The 14,980-nt window shown below is 42.4% G+C and overlaps 1 protein-coding gene across 2 annotated transcripts in view; it reads right to left on the reverse strand.

Annotated features, from left to right (window-relative positions):
- Positions 1-14,754, reverse strand: part of cdh19 (cadherin 19, type 2) — a 68,818-nt gene extending 54,064 nt beyond the window's left edge. The window contains exon 1 of one of the 2 annotated variants that reach the window (XM_083778412.1): positions 14,623-14,754. The gene's annotated coding sequence lies outside the window, so the exon portion shown is untranslated. Of the gene's footprint in view, positions 1-12,191; positions 12,288-14,622 lie in introns of those variants that run through there. The other variant, XM_083778413.1, reaches the window with a different exon arrangement.
- Between the last annotated feature and the right edge of the window lie 226 nt (positions 14,755-14,980).

Here is a 14,980-nt window from a genome sequence, read left to right on the forward strand (position 1 = left end):
AGTAAGCAAGAACAAAACATGGTAATGCATCAAATACATAAAAATAGTCATCAAGAATCATACAAATTAAAGCTAAGAACCAACAGTGGAATATTATAGGAAATCAATCATATCTGAATGTATCTATGTATCTGATGTTTTATATTGTATGTACCAAATATCCCAGAAGAGGATGTGTCTTGTGGTTGACCTATGTGTTGTCGAATATAGAATCGGCCTTGTGCATGTATAATTCACTTACTAGGATGTACACATTATTATAACTCAATTAACCATAGAGTGATGCAAACATGTCAGACTAATTGGCCCCATACACACACACACACACACACACACACACACACACACACACACTTGAATTATCTTATTTGGTCCACACTTTAAAAGGAAAATGCATAAGGACACAAACAGTATGGGTGCAGTTATGTTACAATCACAAGCCTATGACACATGTTTGGAATCATGATACAGCATGCAAGAATGTCACTCAGCAGCGTCTCTGATAGCCATATTCGTTCACACGACGGTGCTCAGGACTAGGCTTAGTCTCATATTGTGGCATAGACAGTACAACAGGGACAGTACAACACCTCGCAAGTCCTTCTGCCTCATCCTATGGACACTCCAAGCTGTCGAGAGTTCGAAACGCTCCCACAAACGCTCCCACGCTGTGGGCATGTCCCAGGCTGGACCATCAGAGAGAACAGAGCCGTCTCACACCTCCGCCCGGTGACAACATGCGGCGTCCGCTTGCCGTAGGGAAGTTGCCGACTCACCAGGTCTCTCCCGGTGACGCTGCACCCTCCATACTCCCTAGCCGCTCTCATGGGCCTGGAAGTCCACACACCGCTGCCCCGATGGCGGACCGACACACCGCGGGGAAGTCACCGGGTCCACTGCCTCTCCTCCCGGCACCTGTTGTTCACGGGAGGGACCAACAGGCAGCGTGGCGCCGGTAGTAGACTACGTCGCTGGGTACATCTTGACGTGCTATCCTGACACACAGCCACCGCCACAGGAGTTGCAAAAGTTCCAAAAGCTGTACCCACTACATTAACGATCGTAGTTAGAACGGGTGCGGTTGTTAGATGTTAAAGAACAAGCAAAGTTGGCGTCCACCGGCGTTTCCACCGTGCCGCCATTGCTGCGCGTGCGTGCGCACGCACACACACACACACACACACACACACACACGTTATGTTCGGGATCTATATATGATCAATGCAAACAGACGAGAGCCAGTCATACGAGCCACAACGAGACACCGTCATCCAGTCAGAACGAGAAGCTGAGCTACTGTTCAACTCTGTTCAACTCTACCAACTCTGTTTAACTCTGTGACTCCTTAGTAACTAATAAAATACTTGCTGAGTATACTACAACATCCTCAAGCCTCGTCTTTTCAACCTGCTGGCCATAAAATTAACCAATAGTATCTATAATGAAACTATGATGCTATCTAAATTACATAAGTTGAGCCTTTGCATACGCCTGTAGGGCAAGTGCTACGGGCTAAGATGTAGTCTGAAGAAGTGGGTTTTCAGACTATGGCGGGAGATTTGGAGTGAGTCTGCAGTTCTGATTGCAATGGGAAGTGCATTCCATAGTTTTGGAGCCAGAAGGGAGAAGACTTTGGGACGTATGGAGCATTGTCCAGGCGTGTTTAGTGAATGAACTTCCAGCTTCCTTGCGTTGGCTGACCTGAGCGTGGGGGAAGGTTTGTAGGGTCCGATCAGACTTACAAGATATGGGGGTAACTCCATAGGCTACCTTTGGTTGCTTTGAAGGCCAGCATCAGAGTTTTGTACTCTGTGCGGGCAGCGACCGAATATTACAGCAGACTGAAGCTTTAGCCAGTTTCAACCTCGACAAACACAGCACATATCATCCCCTGCACTGTAATCATCATAATCATCATAACTTAAAACTAATTCAGACAAGCCACCACGAAGAGAACCACTGCATTTACAACATATAGCAATATAGCCTCTGCTTACATGTTTACCTGCTGTTAAAGTAACTAAGTACTTGCACTCAAGTGTTGTATACAAATTCAAGTATACTTTACTAGGGTATTTCCAATTTCCAATACTATTTTTTGGTACTTTTTGGTTTTTCATGCCAATACTTTTGTACTTTTACTCAAATTCAATTCTGAATATAGCCTACCAGGCATTTAGTTGGATTTGTACAGTATTTCTATAAAATAAGTAAACAAAAAAGAAAATAGTAGCCCGATTCTACCACCACTGCGCAATAATAGCCTCCGCTTACACGTGGACAATATTGGACCCCATAATTCTCAATTCAATAACTGCAATCTTACACATATCTCATACTATATTCAGATGCTTACAGTAGCTTATTCTGTTGTCACCTGGGTCAAATGACTGTCTTCAGGTTACCCAGTGACCTGTGTTTATTTTAAATGTTTTTAAATGTTTCACCTTTATTTTATATATTTTTTTATGGAGGGACAGACAATAGGCTGACAGGAAATGGGGAGAGAGATGGGGGGAAGACATGCAGTAAAGGCTGTCGGGATCGGGAGTCCAACCCGCGGCACACTGCCAGACTGGATTACCAGCCAAGGTGCCTGGACCACTGAGCCATGGCCAAGGCCCAGTGACCCGTGTTTGTTGACATCTCATGTACTGTAACTAGAGTATTTAAATCACTCAGCGTGAATGCAAGTGTGACACACTCAGATGCCCGAGTGGATTGATGGCTAATGGCTATGCCATGGCTGTTGTGTCTCTGTACTCTTGTCTTTGTGCAATAAAAATGGACTCTGGAATCATCACATCGTCTGCCTGCGTCTCTCAACTTCTCCATGTAAGGCCTCAGTCACAACTGAAAGACAGCATGTCTCCTCATATGTCCTCTGCACATACATAGACATCAAAGCGAGACATGGTCAAAGCATTTCCGGGGGTCCCCAGCCAAAAACATTGAGAACCCCTGGCCTAAATGATCTCAGATCTTTGCACACAAAAAGAACGCTTTTAAAATATATGACACATGTTTACATTGAGTGCAGATGCACGAATCCAACTATCCAAGGTCGTTTTATCTCATTTCTTTTTCCTTTTTTTTTTTTTGCAGATCCTGCAACCTCGGATGAAGACAGCCCTCTGTTTAGGATTCAGACAAGACCTCACATTGTTTCCCGTGGCTGAGACGGACATGGCCTGAATGTCATTCCTCAAGTATGACACTGCTGCTGCCATGCAGCTGACTAATGACTACTGCTAATTAGATCAATGTCCAGCCAGACATGAAAAGCAGAGATGATTCTTCCGAGGGAACAAAATAAAATAGCCCATTAAGACTAAATCAGTAAACTAAACTAAACTAAAAGATTCTAAATCAGTAGTTCTCAAACTTTCTCGTAATTCAAAATTATTCAAAACTTATCAAACTTTTACAAGATGTTTCAACAATGTTCAAAACTAGAAAAAAAGGGAGAAAATAGAGAGGAAGGAGCGCATCTGTTTGGCCAGAGTAGGAATCTTCAAGGTGCTCTTTGGTACAACTGACAGAATTTATGCAAAAAAAGGCGAGACCAAGGCACTCTCGTATAGGAAAGTAATGCACTAATGCATTCGGAAAGTTAAAATGCACCATACACGTTGCAGATACGCAACTGCCTTCATCAGGGTGACTGTTCAAAACTAGCAGATGTACAAGCTCTGCGCTTGTGTACGAGCTTGTGTATCTGCAATTTTCCAAAAGCCTAAAAAATAAAGATGAGGCAGATCCCGGTGTTAATGGGTTTAGCGGGCCTCAGAATCCTAATGGGTTATAATCGATGCAGCAATTATATCGCACCTGTCCTCAACACGGGGGGGGGGGGGGGGGGACACAGGGATCAAGGATGGAAGGACCATGAAAGTCAGTCAGGCACCACATTAGCCATTCCATAATGGTACCGGCACGACAGAATGTATTTTTAATATCCCTATTACAATACATACATCAACAACTAACAACTGTTATTATATACAGTAAGGCTTGTGGATGAAATAAAGGAGGAACATGTAAAATGGAACACAGAGTATAGCACACATCATGCTGGTGCACTGTGTTCAAATTATTCAAATATTTTGAAAATATTCTCCATAGCACAGTGGATTTCAACCAGTGGTCCGGGGACCACCTGTGGGCCCTGTGGTCCCCAGCTAAATGATGGAGAGTTTCATGCTAACCAAATGGACCCTAGATCTTTTAACTCGCTCTCAAGAGTTAAATTATTGTTACACAATTGCATTGCTTAATTTACAAGAAGTTACGTTTGCCTGTTATCTCTCCTAATGGTACCAACATCAATACAGAATGGAATTGTGGACAAAATCTTGACCGACAACAAGATATTCGTTAGTTTTGGATCTGAGAGGCTAAATCTCATCAAATGGTGGTCCGTGGCTCAAATACCCAATAAATAATGGGCCTTGATATGAGGGTTGAAAACCACTGCTCTAGTGTGTGTGTGTGTGTGTGTGTGTGTGTGTGTGTGTGTGTGTGTGTGTTTGTGTGTGTGTGTGTGTGTGTGTGTGTGTGTGTATGTGTGTGGTGTTGGACCTGGCCTTCTAGGTGTCCTTCTAGGTGTCCGTGTCCGTCTTCTGTCGGAACAACAGTGGGTGGATTTTGGACCCACAGGATCAGCCAAACTACGGAGAACGATATGACACCGGGTGACAATGCAGGAGTGGACTGGGAAATTGTTTCCTCTGGTGGTCCAGCCTGGGACATGCCCGCCCGCGGACTGGTTGTTGGAGGGCGTTTCGAACTTAGGATGCCTGCCCTACACTACTCCTTGCAGCCCATGGAATGCTGGGTGACATGACATGCTTGTTGTATCCTGACTGAGGACATACGCCTTGATTTTGTTGATGTAACTTTGCTGCACCTGAACTAGTTATGTGAGTCCTTGTATGCCTTTCCTCTGTGTGGACATGAATAAATTGTTAAAATGTGTGCATGTGCGTGTGTATGTCACTCACTCTCGAGTGCAAGGATGTTTTTGAACATCAGCATAATCGTCTGTCTCAAACTGTTACTTTTCAGCATTCAAGTTCAAATCGATTATAATAGTTCAATTTTAGTTAGTTTAGAAGTTTTAACCTTGGTATAGGGTGTTGTAAAAATACAATTCTGGCCAACATCAACGATAATGGCTCCGCTACAGCAGCTGCTTTAAAGTTTTCACCATGGTAACCGTAACCTTGCAGGGTCAACTCTATTATGCACGTGAGGAAGGAACGCCTATTGAGTGGCAAAAAAAGAAGACTTCTGGCCTTGACAGCCCATACATCCAAACAGAAAAGTCCTAGTATCTGAATTGCATTAAACGACGTTGAACAATGTTAAACTCACTTTGCCACTCACTTTATGCATTCGCCTATACCTTCTATTAGAAATAATAAGTCAACCAGTAGGTTTCCTATAACCAACATCAGGGTCTACAATAGAAGAGTAAGAAGACCACCTCCAACCGATGCAGATATGTTAGTCTGTTATAATTATAAAAATAAGCGGCTTTAATTAAGAATACCATTGCCATAAAAAAAGGAAGTTGTTAAATTCTCTAACAACCGTTCCGTTCTTCCTCATTATTTGCAATCTGGATTTTGGTTTGAGTTTTTCTGCAGACAATAACATCATGAATGTGTTTCGATTGTAGTTGTGGATGATCTCTTGCATAGGTGCATGTGTTTGGTCCGACAAACTTACAGTCCGACAGGCATTAGTCGACACCATACCCCCAAACCTAACTCACATAAGGCCCTGCGTCATACTATGTCCAGGGGGTGTACTTGTACATCATGTCCAGAGTTATGTACTTGTCTTGTACATCAAGCCGCCTCACGCTGCAGAAACAGGAGACATATACTGCCCTAAGGCTGTCATGGCTCGACAGGGCTTTTACTATGTTGTCACAAGAGCCATTCCAAGCCATTTAACACCGTTTGCTACCATTTTTACACTTGCACGAGATAGAGTTGTGAAACGTGCTAATTTATGAGTAATAGTAGCATAATGTTAACGCTTAACAGCTCATAATGTTCCTGTTTCATGGTGAACTGTTCTGGCTGTCAGTGCTCCATTTGTAATAAGCTGCGAAAATCAATTAAAGCCGGCTTTGGTTTTTTCAAATTCAATTTAGCTGCTAGACTGCTAGAGTGAGAATGTGCGTGTCTGTACTTATGTGAATGTCTTGCGGGGCCAAATTCATATCTCGGAGCGCCGTGTGTGGAGTGGCATTCCAATTAGTGACCAGTGAATCGTGAGCCATTACGGAGCTTTCATAGACCCTGGCTAACGCACGGCCCGGTACAAACACCACCGGAGCCAAAAAAACCCAGACAACAACCCCTGACAACGTTACTGCGAGGCAATCGCTGCGTCTGCCAAACATTTAACATCTCTCAAGTACCGTAGTCTCTCACTAAGATGTGCCAGGGCTAATCTCCTACAGGCCTCTCATCTGCCAGAGTTAGCCAAGACGTCGGGCCATCAAAGAAATATGCAGTGAAATTCTGGGGAAATAATTGGTGCACCGGCGCAGCGGGCATGTGGGGATATGTGCGACGTGTTGAGAAGAATATGTGGTGGAGTTAGACACACTGTCCCGCGTACAACAGTAATTATTCAGTTATTATTTCTTTATAAGCTGACAGTGATTATATTGTGTACGCAGTCGGCGTGATTTGTTCGTTTTTTAACAGGGGGGACGGCCTCAATCTCATCAAAGGGGTGGGCTGTTGAAGATCACATAAATATTTTATAGTGCAACACTCGCCCATATCGAAATCTGCCTCTTTCTCTCTGCTATGACTGGACAGGATGGGTGGCAGTGTAACAACAATTTTGCTCGCTAAATATAAATGCCTTGTCCTTATAACAGATAATTCACAAAATACGTGTATGGTGTTGCTGAACGTAGACTGTATACATTAAGCTCTCCTTCGGTTATGACGTTAACAGGCAGCATTATACATTTCCAGCCGACGGACGCCGACATGTAAATGCTCCGCTGAACTTCCATTATAGAAGAGAGGTTCTCTCTCTCTTTTCATGGCTGGGTTCAGTGTAGGCCACCTGCAAACTGTCAGCCATTCATTACCTTTAATAGGCCATCTTCCTATTTCCAGCCTGTAGAGACACTACTGTCTCCATCACACGACAGAATGTCTCACAATGTTAAGCAATAGATGTGGTGAATCCATCACATTATATTTTCGTACATGCCGACATGCATCGACCCATCTAAAAGAAAATGCAGGTTCGTTATTGAGAGGATTGCTGCTGGCTGGGTAGCCTAACTGTGGATATGTTTGTCGTGACATTGCTCATATGACACATAAATGGGTTTTAATTTCGACGTCAGGCCTAAATGGGTTAATGACTTTAGTAATAAATTAGTAGGTTAATGAGTAGTATTAAATGTTATTTTTGTTAGGTCCAATGTATTTGTATTCAGTTCATAGAGCATTTTGCTATTTTCTGCTACGACAGTAATATGCAATGTGGCCCTCTGGAGTTAGTGTGGAACTATAGTGGCCCTCTCCATCGTCAAAGTTCTAACATAATTCTAATTTTGTTGCATTGTGTTTCACGCGGGAAAACCCTCCTAATCGCCTGTCAGGACTTTGAAAGTAAACTATTCAAGATTCAGCGAAGAGTAAAAAAGTAATTCCATGCATGGTGAGGACCGTACACCGTGATACGTATGACAGATTATGTCGGGCTGAAATAGCAATGATACAGTATGTGCGGGTAAATACAGCCAGTGGTGTAAAGTAACTAAGTACATTTACTTAAAGGACCACTTCACCACTTTTCAACTTATCTCCATATAATTGGTTCTCACTAATGTTCATGATAAAATACCACAATTTTTCCTATTCAGTCTGTGTCTCATAGGAGGGCATCGATGGGTATAAAAACTAATAGAAACCGCAGGCTTTCTAGTCCTGAAAAGTTGCAATGCGAAAATGAAAGCCATCGTTCTCACGATAATGAAAATCTAAACATTTTTATAAAAATAATCTTGTTTTAAAAAAGATCTGCCTAATGATGTTGTCACTGGAGGACGGTTTCTAAACTGCCCACAGCCCTCCTATGAGACACAGACTGAGTAGAAAAACATTGTGCCATTTTATTACAATTTACAATTTACAATTTACAATTTAGGCATTTAGCAGACGCTCTTAATCCAGAGCGACTTACATTTAAGCAAGAACAAAAGCATGGGAATACATCACATAAAAGCATTTATCAATATCATGAAACATGCGTAAGCTAAGAAAGTAACAGTGGAATATCTATATAATGAAACTATACATACACTATACATATAAACTATACATATTTACTACTATGCTATACATATGTACTATGGCGTGCTATAACTATATACAATACAATTATAGTGCTGTCTACATAACATGCTATAAGTCTGTGTCAAATGCTATCTAAGCCAACAGAAATGCTATCTAAGGGGTTAGGGTAAGTGCTATGGGCCATGATGGAGTCTGAAAAGGTGGGTTTTCAGGCTACGGCGGAAGATTGGGAGTGATGCTGCAGTTCTGACTGCAATGGGAAGTGCATTCCACAGTTTTGGAGCCAGAAGGGATGGTTATTAGTGAGGACCTTCATTATATGAAGATAGTTTGAAAAGTGGTGAAGTGGTCCTTTAAGTACATTTTGATACCAACACTTCAACCACACTCAAGTAGGCCTACATTATAAATTCCAGGCTTTTACCTCTAACAGAGTATTTCTATACAGCAGTATTGCTACTTTTACTTAAGTAAGAAATGCAAGTACTTCTCCTCCCCCCCCAATAAAGGTTTGCCTCAGAAGATTACATCCGTTAAACATTACTTCTTTAAGCTCAGCCTCTCCGAGACAAAAAACAAAACAAAAACAAAACATAATTGGTCACTGGGGAACGGAGGCCCTCGGGTTGAGACTTCTTGTTTACTGTTCAGCTTCACGTAACAAACAATGCCATTGACATCTGCTCCAACAACCTACTGAACCAACCATGGGCCCCAGGTGAGCCCTACACCGCAGTGGGGATGTCACACCATCATTGCACTTTGTTAGAAGTCATTTGTTGTTTTGTTGTGTGTGAGATATAGCGGGGCACTGAGATATACCGATGCATCGTGTTGTGTGTGTGAGATTGCGGGGCACTGAGATACATAGTTACATACCGATGCATCGTGTTGTGTGTGAGAGATTGCGGGGCACTGAGATACATACCGATGCATCGTGTTGTGTGTGTGAGATTGCGGGGCACTGAGATACATACCGATGCATCGTGTTGTGTGTGAGAGATTGCGGGGCACTGAGATACATACCGATGCATCGTGTTGTGTGTGAGAGATTGCGGGGCACTGAGATATACTGCCGATGCCGAGTACCAATTTGATACCAGTGTGTGGTTTTAAAAGAATCTCAAAGTGGGCTCCAGAGACCTTCCTCGAGGGGTTACCAAATGGACCCTTGGCTTGAAGGTCTGTAAAGTCTGAGAGTGTACAAATGGAACCAAATGGACTGGAAGTCTGAGAGTGTATACAAATGGAAGCAAATGGACCACTGCAGGTCTGTAAGTCTGAGAGTGTAGTTGTACTGTGTAATGTGTATATACAAATGGAACCAAATGGACCCTTACATTCGTACAATTATGGGGATTTAAGTGTCCTTGAAATTAAAATGCTTGAAAACCACTGATCTGGATTCTAGAATACATATACAAATGCTATTATTGTTAAAGTGCAGCTACAGGTTAGTAAAATAACAATGTAAATACTAAATAGTAAGCCTAGTAGCCTGCAGTATAAAACAGTAAACACTGACTATACCAGGGCCCCAGATGATCAAGCGCAGTGGGGAGTTTGTGACAAAAGCACATTATTAATGTCATTCTGCTTTATTTTCTGTGCATGTTATTTGTATACGTCTGATATGTAACATGTGGGTTGTGAGAGTCTCATTCTTTCTTATTTGTATATGAAAGGTAAAGGGTCTGGTACTAGGGTGATTGATGGGTGTCAGTAGCTGATTGATGCCACCACCCAAATGTACTAAAGGAGGAAGTGACACACGGGAGGAATCTCCCAAACAAACAGTGTGTAGGCCTACACGGAGGAGAAGAGGAGCTCCAGGCGCCAGATAGCGTTCGAACCGTTATTAAAGTTTAAGCGTGTTTATCTGCAGCCGTGACAATTGAAGGACAGTCGTGCCCATCGGGTAAAGCATCGCACTTGGAGTTGCCGTCGGGGATCGGCGTTGGAAACGGGATTATATCTGCCGGCGGTTGGAGGCTAACAGAGCTGCTGCGATCGGTGAGATCATTCCAAAGTGTTCCTGGAGGATTGTCAATACTAAGGGGTACCCCACGCGTTTTGTGCATTGCGTCGGATTAAACTACAATAACTTTAGACTATCGCTTGCATGCTACTCATTGGAAGAGGACGACGGACGCGGTCTTTATTATTTGTTTGATTTGAAGCGCAGTTGCGTTCCGCTGACTTTGGGACTGGTTTGGGGCGGTAGGGGGGTTTGAATGTAATTATTGACTGTTGGTTTGAGTTTGTTTTCTTGTTTGTTTATATCATTTAGTAGGGGGAGAGACGTCATTGTGAAGTGTACTGTTTACCTGTGATTACAACTTCCTATAAAGTGTTCAAAGTAGACCCCACGATCCTGCTGATTTATTCCTTAGTTAATAATTTGCCTTGCTGTGAAGAGGGCGAAGTTAATCACACCATCTTGTTAGTGCTTTTTTTTAATTTGATGAAGCCAATTATTTTCACCTCCTTCTCGCCAATTTAAATGTGGTTATGCCAATTGTTGTCACTGCATGCTGTCATATCCCACTGGCGCATATCCCAGTGAGGAGCCCCCACCGGGAGGACGTACTGTCGTATCCCACTGGCTCACCTGCCAGTGAGGAGCCCGCACCGGAAGGACGTACTGTCGTATCCCACTGACTCACCTGCCAGTGAGGAGCCCCCACCGGGAGGACGTACTGTCGTATCCCACTGACTCACCTGCCAGTGAGGAGCCCCCACCGGGATGACGTACTGTCGTATCCCACTGGCTCACCTGCCAGTGAGGAGCCCCCACTGGAGGACATACTGTCGTATCCCACTGGCTCACCTGCCAGTGAGGAGCCCCCACTGGAGGACGTACTGTCGTATCCCACTGGCTCAACTGCCAGTGTGGAGCCCCCACTGGGAGGACGTAGTCAAAGTCAAAGTCAAAGTCATACGATTTGTCACACACGTTACCGCAGTGAAATCTATTCTCCGCATTTGACCCATCTCTTGGAGTGGTTGAGCCGCAGCCAAGGAGCGGTGAGCTGCAGCCGTGCCGCGCTCGGGAATCATTTGATTAGTAGATTTGAGCCCCCAATCCAACCCTTTGATGCTGAGTGTCGAGCAGGGAGGCATTGGGTCCCATTTTTACAGTCTTTGGTATGACCCAGACCTCCCCGTTTCAGGGCGGACACTCTAACCACAAGGCCACTGAGCTGGTCGTACTGTCATATCCCACTGACTCACCTGCCAGTGAGGAGCCTCCACCGGGAGGACGTGGAGAGCCTTTGTTCTACTCCTTCCTCCCGCCCAATACTGACAGGTACATCTGACAACTTGAAATGGGACAGTCGATCGGCATGATAAGAACTTTTACTTTTGGTACTTTAAGTACATTTTGATGGCAATACTTTAGTACATTTTTAATTACCTGACTTTACTTGTAACAGAGTAGTTCTATATTGCAGTATTGATACTTTTACGTAAGTAAAACGACTGAGTACGTTTCCACCACTGTCTGTGGGTTGTATCCACCTTTTTCCTGTAACTCATAAGTCCTATGTGTAATCATCAAAATGAAATAATTTATATGCCAATGAAATAATAATGATGTAGTAATGACATGATTGGATCAAACCCACCACCTAGCTGTATTTAAGGGTGACTAATAAGTAATTAGCCAAGATTGTAGATAGACCCTGACGAAGACCTTTTGGTTGAAACGCGTAGGTCCTGTTTTTTAATTGCCTTGCTCATCAATAAACTATATGAATCTTTTTCACCAAAGACGGAGTGCCTTGGATTCCTCTGCAATTTACACCTTTGGGAATTATGCAGTACAACTTGAAGGAAAGATACCTTTTTTGTCCATAAGTCTTTGCGTTTGTGTGTGCATAAGTTCCTCTTTCTCTTGCTGTGTTGCCAGTTTTGCAAGAGAAACAAGTGGCCAGGTCTATGAAAACAAGCACAAATGAAAATAGCTGAAGCAAGCCCAAATAAGCAACTACTGTACACTTTAGAATCAAGCCAAAAAACCATCAAACAGCAACTACCAATAATTTACTTGCATGTGACTTAAAGACTTTACAGAAAAAACAAGTCAAAGGTTGCTTATAATAAGCAGACATGGCAACACTGCCTGAAGGAAGCAAAGCACACACACAAGGAGCCCCAGCACCTTGGCGGGGGAAAAGGTGGATACATATTTATCCAATGAAAAGTATCAACAACAGCCTGTGACTACTAAACAGTTTTGCACTGAACGCATTGTGAATAATTCACTCACTTCTCCAAGGTTGAAACAAACCTGATAAAATACTTTTTTGGGCCGTAATGCTGGGATTCAGACCTCTAGTGACAGTGCCGTATTGAATCTGAATCCTTTTTAAACAACTCAATATTTTACCAATCTTTAATTTAAATACATACCAAACCTGCAACTTTATTTTCAAAGTATTGTTCCAGCCAGTTTCATTTCCTTTGCCATGTAAAGACTTTTTCCAGTTCAACAGTGATGTGCACCACTTCAATACGAGACAGTCAAATAATTTACATCTCCCAAAGTTCCGTACTGGTCTGTGTCAGTTCTCCATCAGATACAGGGGGGCCCAGCTATAGAACACCTATACAGCAATCTCATCAAATTCTACTTCATTAAAAAATTTCAAACATAAGTTTAGGACCCACTTAATTGACCAGATCACCTAATTATATTTCTTTGTATCATCTATTCTTTTCTCTAATCATGTAAATAACCAAAAATTCTAATCATGTTCTTGTTGTGTTGTTTTGTTTATGTTTTATATACTGCAATCATGTTTTCTGGATATTCTATATCTCATGTACAATGTTTCATTATAATCTATATAGGTAGAGGCCTCGTATAAGCCCCTTGGGCTTTTTTGCCTCAGCCTAGCACCTTACCCTTCTCATATTTATATGTTCACGTGTTGTTTTTATACTGTGCTGAATAAATAAATTTACAAATAAATACAAATACGAAACAACACAAACTGTTGATTATTTATGCCCAATTATATGCAGTGTGGGTCTCGGAATGAAAAGTGAAATTGGGATATCTAAAACATTGTTACAGAATCCCTTTAGCGTCCTTTTGTTTGAGAGTTCATTGAAAGCACTGTTCTGAGACTATCTGAAAAAATATAATTTAGCTTGTGTCTCTGGCAAAATAATTATGTAAAACAAGAATTAACTTCAACTCATTTAAATGAATAAATAATTCGCCTGCCAGCGATTCTTCGTATTTTTTTCCTTACCTTTAAAGTTGTCACAGATAGATATATTTAACTCCTGTACGATCTGTAGATCTGCTAATTTCAAATGGTTGAAATGTATATAGGGCTTAAGTGGTTACTGAAACGCATTGTGAGGTTGAATATATGCTATTTTCAAATGGCCGATAGGGCTGTAATATATGTTTTGTAATAATAATCAAAGTCTCCAAAGTACTGTAACTATAGTAACTAAAGTTTTCAAGTAAATGTATAGTGGAGTAAATGTAGCCTGCTATATTTTGATCCGAGATGTAGTGGAGTAGAGTAAAAGTATTTGAAGTTGGTAAGTACAGTAGCCTATACTTAAGTAAACGTACTGATTTGCATTACACCACTGGTAAAACATGGAGTGGACGGTATACTTTTTGTTTAAATTTTTGCGATCACGTGATTTACTGCTAGAATGTTTCAATGACTGTCAAACGGTGACTCATAGGTTAGAAGATCGCCCTCTAGCGTAAAGCTGAAAACACACAACAAACGTCGAAATACGTCCTTATTGGCGGCGTGGGCGGGTTAACATGCATTGAAAATAAGTCCTTGGTGGTCACTATGTTAAATGCCGTTGACAATGAAAGGATAATTTACGTCATACGTGTCTGAGCAAATCGACATGTTACGTCATGATGATGTATTGTAAGATGATAAGAGCGAGTATTTATCATAATTCAAATCTTTGCACAGATTAGATTTTTGAGGAACGTCAGCCCCCCTTATATTCAGCTAATGCTAATGTGTAGACTTTTGTCCTAACACAAACATTAAATTCTATTGACAATGAATGGAGAATTTACGTCTGGACGAGCAAATTGGCTATAATAGCGCCCCTCACTTCACATGGGTGAAGTGTTTTCAGTAGACATTCGTAAAGAATCGGCCTCATGCAGCTCTCAACGGGTTAAATCAATTCCACATCAATTTTAACAACCTCTTGTTAACATGCACCAACGTGTTAGCAGGACATCACGTCCCGACAAGGCATCCGACACACGCACCTGTTATCGTATAATCCTCTCCGTCTGCCCCAAGCCACTCGTCACCGACAGCTGCCAAGTGGGATCGTCACCAGGTGTCGGGAAAGCGCAATCTGCGTAACTCGCTCTGACGCTCAACAGCAATTCGAGGCACCACCACAATAAGCAGCAAGAAAATACATGGTTCTGACTATGCGTAATTCCCCCCTCCAGTACACCACCTCCCCCTTTTTTCCAGCTTCTCAAACTTCCCGGGAGTAGAACAAACAGTGGCCCTATTGTCTGGGCCATAGCGTCTGAACGCAGGCGAACACTCGGGGCCTTCATTGCCATGCAAATAGTCAGACCACAGACTTAAACAAATGGATTTCTATCTTTT

Source organism: Protomyctophum parallelum (genome assembly GCF_964188405.1).
Source record: "Protomyctophum parallelum genome assembly, chromosome: 12".
NCBI classification, from domain to species: domain Eukaryota; kingdom Metazoa; phylum Chordata; class Actinopteri; order Myctophiformes; family Myctophidae; genus Protomyctophum; species Protomyctophum parallelum.